The sequence below is a fragment of the Eumetopias jubatus genome, unplaced genomic scaffold (assembly GCF_037043125.1).
Source record: "Eumetopias jubatus isolate StellerSeaLion01/CBP00866 unplaced genomic scaffold, mEumJub1_p1.0 scaffold_7, whole genome shotgun sequence".
In the NCBI taxonomy this organism is placed as follows: Eukaryota; Metazoa; Chordata; class Mammalia; order Carnivora; family Otariidae; genus Eumetopias; species Eumetopias jubatus.
Genome location: NW_028274813.1, coordinates 74,479,788 through 74,484,959, shown reverse-complemented (window position 1 = coordinate 74,484,959; position 5,172 = coordinate 74,479,788). Strand labels below are relative to the sequence as shown.

Here is a 5,172-nt window from a genome sequence, read left to right as displayed (position 1 = left end):
GTCACTTTCCCTTTTTTCTGATAGTCTTTTGTCTTCCAATTTAAATATGCAAATTCCTTCCACTGTTACTCATTTTTCATACTTCCAAGGCCCCCTCTAAATTGCTTTCCTCCAAAATCACTGCCATTTGCCCATGTGCTTCTTAAATTATGAGACCCAGAATTTCTGAAGGACTCTTTATCTGATCTCCATAGAGTCAAACAGGATTAGAGCATTACCTCCATTATACGTTCTAAAGTCACAATATTAGTTGTAGCAATTATAATGTTGATGTAAATGTTCAATTTACTTTACCCAGGCTGAAGTGAGACTAAAAGGACAAATTCACAGAACAAGTAGGACAAAACTTTATAGTCAAGTGATAATGGAACAGTAGTTACTGATCTAAAAATCCCAGCATTACAATAGCATGCTTGGGGTTGATATATATATTCAATTATAGAAAGGAAAGAACAGATGGAACAATCCGTTGAAGGGTTTTGTAAATTCTTTACTATAACTAAACTCTATCTTTATATCCTTTGGTTTTGTAGAACCCTTAACTCTTATATTTTCATTCCTAAATCCAAGTGTCATCTCTTTTGCGGGAAAACACAGCTGCATTACTATAAAAATATATGCAGATGCTTCTGTTTATACTTAACATTCTGATCCAAGGCTTAAGACCAACTTATTCTTCAGCTAAGATCCAGGCCTTACCATCTTTCCTTTTTCCCCTAGAGGTTGGAACAATTTAGGCCTCAGTTAAAGAAACACTTTCTGAGATCTAGCCAAAACTTTCTCATTGTTATTCCTAGATGAGACCACTGGGAAAAGTCAGATAATCCAAGAGGGTCAGAAGCAAACCTTGGCACATTTATTAAAAAGTGCACAAGAGACCGGAGCTCAGCAGTAAGGCCTGAATGCATGCATAGAGTGCTCTGGATCACCACACCTCCAAGATGGATTGTCAAGAACAGAATAATCATGATTCAGAATGTGTTTGCTACATACCCTCCTTTAGAGACAGGGCTGTAATCAGTCATTCCCAAATCAGGAGAGACCACGGTGCCCTTTATAACTTCATGTAACCAGCTTGAAATGGTCAGTATAGTCATTGTGTGGGCTTCAAATAATTGCTCTCCTTGCTAATATTACCTTTCAACACTCATCCCCTTTCAGAAGCCTGAAAAGAAACGTGAATTGGAGCACCACTGTGTTTAGCGTGGCTTCACACTGTACTGCTGAATTGAGAGAACACAGGAGACCCAGGCAGACTCCATGGATGTCTGCCCTCTATTGGATTCTGGAATCTTCACATAACAGCTTTAAGTAAGGTACAGCTCAGATTTTTTCGGTAATGTCCTTTTCACTTTCCTCTAACCCTGTTATATTTTTTCCGTATGAAAATGTAATTTAAAATAGCTTCCTCCTAATGGAAATTGGTTACACTCTCAACTATATAACATAACCTCCAGCATCAGAACTATTCTAAATAAATACTGTCATGTGTTTTATTTATAAAACCACATGGGCCAAGAATAAATTGTGGAATGACAACTTCATTCTATACATTACTTACTCAAATCACATATACCAGATTTCCTGACCCTGAATAAGGGGCAGAAGAAAACATCAGGTAGTAAGAGAAGGACATTTTTCTATTAAAGGACATTGACTGACTACATAGAGAAAAAATGTCAGTTATGGACTATAAACACACTTTCTTCAAGAGGGAATAACCTAAAACAGTCCACTTACCTATTTAAAAATGAGAGGGAACAATTATAAAAGCCATTTAATAAAAATAAAGATTTGGACAATTAGAAACAGAGAAGACAGCAAGATACAGTGTACACATACAACACACACACACACACACCCCCTTAGAGGAGATTATAATAACTTAGCAACAATAAGAAAACTCACGGCACAAAGCAGCATGGATGAAAGAGACATAAAGAAAGATGAAATTATTCAAACATGGTTGTCTTGAGCAGGCTCCTGTCATGGATATCCTCCTGTTTCCTTGGATTGATGGTGTATCCCCATAACAAACAAAATCTTTGTTGCCTAGCTTTTGTTTTTAGCAAAGTGGAGTTTCCAATCTTTGCATTTTTTAAAAATCTTTTTCCTCTGGCTACACACAACTATTTCCTTAACTGGTTAGTATTAGGGCATGTCATTAATTGAGATAACAAATATTTAATAAGCACCTATAATATACCAGATAGTGTCCTAGATTCTAGGAATGTTGGTGAGCAAAAAAATGTATTCCTCTTACATTCAGACTGTTGAGAAAGAAAATACACACTAAGTAGATAATACAATGCCAGGTAGCTATAGGCACTTTAAAGAAAACTAAAGTGGGATTGGGAAACAGAGTAGCAAAGATGGACTAAAATAGGGAAGGCATCTGTGAGTTTCTGATTTTTACCAGAAATCTGAATGAAGTTAACAGATTGAGGCATGTGAATACTGGCCAGGTGGAGAGAGGGACAGAGAGAGGGATGTTCCAGGCCTGGATATGGGCCACCCCTGGCATCGTCAAGGATCAGCACAGCTGGAGTGGGGCCAGTAGGGGGAAGAGTGGTAGGAAATGAGGACATGGAGGAAAGCCTCATTGACCTTCCTAGCTATGGTAAGGAATTGGGGAGTTTTAAGTATACTTAAAAGATTGAGATCAAGTAGCTGACACGGTCAAGATTTTCTAAAAACTGTCATCAGCTACTATGTGGGTAACAGTCTCTAGGCATATAAAAATGGAAACAGGCGATTTAAAAGGCTTTTGTAGTGGTGAAAATGAGAATTTCATAGTAGCATGCACCAGGGTGAAGCTGATAGGAATGCTAAAAATTGTTCAGATTCTGAATGTTTTGAACATGAGGCCTAAAGCACTTGCTGATATAGAGTATTGACAGGAGTGGTAAGGATGTAGCCAAAGTGTATCGACTGAGCAGCTGGGTGAATGGTGGTGCCATTTAGTGATATGGCAGTGAAGGAATGATTGGCCAGTTTGAGGGGAGAAGAATCAAAAAAGTTTAATCATAGGCATGTTCCATTAGATATCAAATGGAGATATTGAGAAAGAAATTGGGTAGATAAATCCAGGTTGCAGAAGACACTTCATAGCTAGGGAGGGAAAATCTCGCTTCATCTTAACACAGATGGTTGGTTTTTATATCAAGGGGCTGTCAGGTCACTTACAGAGAGAGGATTGTGGGAGAAGGAAAAATATCAAGGATTAGGTCCTGGGTGGGGTAGGAGGGACATGACACATGTACAGGTCAAGTGAACCAGGAGAAACTCTGACATAGAATCCTGAGATAATATATAGAGAGAAATGAGGATGACTAGTCTATGCACAGATCTCCAATTAATATAATTCAAATCTCAGAATGCTTTCGGGGACAAAACAACATAGTTATTTTTACTTTACATGACAAAATATATATAGAATACCATCATGAGGTACTTTCCCTGCATGTGATAGATAAATTTCAGCTGAGGACCGAAGCCTGTGTACTCTAGTTAGGGTAACTCTCAGTTAAAAGAGAACCATTAGTCATTGGTCTAAACCTCATCCATACAGGGGCACCTGGTGGCTCAGTCAATTAAGCATCTACCTTTGGCTCAGGTCATGATCCGAGCCCTGCATCAGGCTCTCCACTCAGCAGCAAGTCTGTTTCTCCCTCTCCCTCTGTGATCTCTCTCAATTTCACTCTCTCTAAAATAAATTTAAAAAATCTTTAAAAAAATAAAAATAAAACCTCATTCATTCATACCAATTTCATTTAAAATGTTTATTCAAGGTGACAGAACGAGAAGCTTACTTCTCTTCAGCAACAAATTTTTAACCGCAAAGGGAACCAAGTTAAAAATAAAGAGTACTTTGAAGAATTGTGCCTATGTCTCTAAACACTGAGAGAAAGTAACATTGCAAGTTGTGTGATTTCAAATCTTTAAAAATAAGAGGGCACACAAATGTCACAAGTGGCCTTGCTGTAAGCAATGGTTGATTAAAAGTTGATATTTCTGAACTTGGTTGAAAGCCTCTGAATGACAAGAAGCATCTATCTTAATCTAATGTAGTGCTGAGGACACAAAACAAAGGCAGAGGTTTAACGGCCCATGATGGGAATGGGGATAATGATGGTAAAGCTGTAACAAGCACCCATACCTCCAAGTTCCTTATTTCCTCCCAGTATCACTGGGGAAAAGAGGGCTAAATATCTTTAAGTAATCTAAAACTGTGCTTCCAATTGAATTGTAAAGAAAATTGGAGAACATCTTAAGATGTAGAGTTATTTGTAACATGGTGATGTCTTATTATTGCAGTTTGAATTCATTTCAAAAAAATGAAAAACCCAGTTGAAAATAATCACTCTGACCCTGTGAGTGAATTCATTCTTCTTGGATTCCCTTGTTCCTGGGAGATTCAGATCCTCCTCTTCTCATTCTTCTTTGCAATCTATGTCTTGACACTAACTGGAAACCTGTGCATTATCTCTGCAGTGTTGTGGGACAACCATCTCCACACACCCATGTACATCCTGCTGGCCAATTTTTCCTTCCTGGAGATCTGGTATGTCACCTCTACTGTCCCCAATATGCTAGCCAACTTGCTGTCTGAAACCAGCACCATCTCCTTCTATGGCTGCTTCCTCCAGTTCTACTTCTTTTTCTCCATGGGTACCACTGAGACCTTCTTCTTGTCTGCCATGGCCTTTGACAGGTACCTTGCTGTCTGCAGGCCCCTGCACTACCCCACTGTCATGACTGTTCAGCGCTGCATCAGAATAGGAGCTGGGTGCTGGGTGTCCGGCTTCTCCTGTTTTCTCCTCCCAGTTTACCTCATCTCCCAACTTCCTTTTTGTGGTCCCAATACAATTGATCACTTCCTGTGTGACCCAGGACCTCTTATGAAGCTGTCCTGTGTGCCAGCTCCTGCCACTGAGACCATCTGTGCCATCTATAACTCAGTCCTCATTTTCTCCACCTTCCTCTTCATTACCAGCTGCTATACCTTGGTGATCAGAGCTGTGCTGAGGGTCCCCTTAGCAGAAGGTCGGCGTAAGGCCTTCTCCACATGTGGTTCCCACCTGGCCGTGGTGTCCCTCTTCTATGGCTCTATCATGGTGATGTATGTGAGCCCAACAGCAGGCAATCCAACAGGGATCCAGAAAATTGTGA

At 39.7% G+C, this 5,172-nt stretch overlaps 1 pseudogene; it reads left to right on the top strand.

Moving 5' to 3' along the window:
- The first annotated feature begins 4,523 nt into the window (after positions 1-4,523).
- Positions 4,524-5,172, top strand: LOC114221397 (olfactory receptor 11H6-like; annotated as a pseudogene).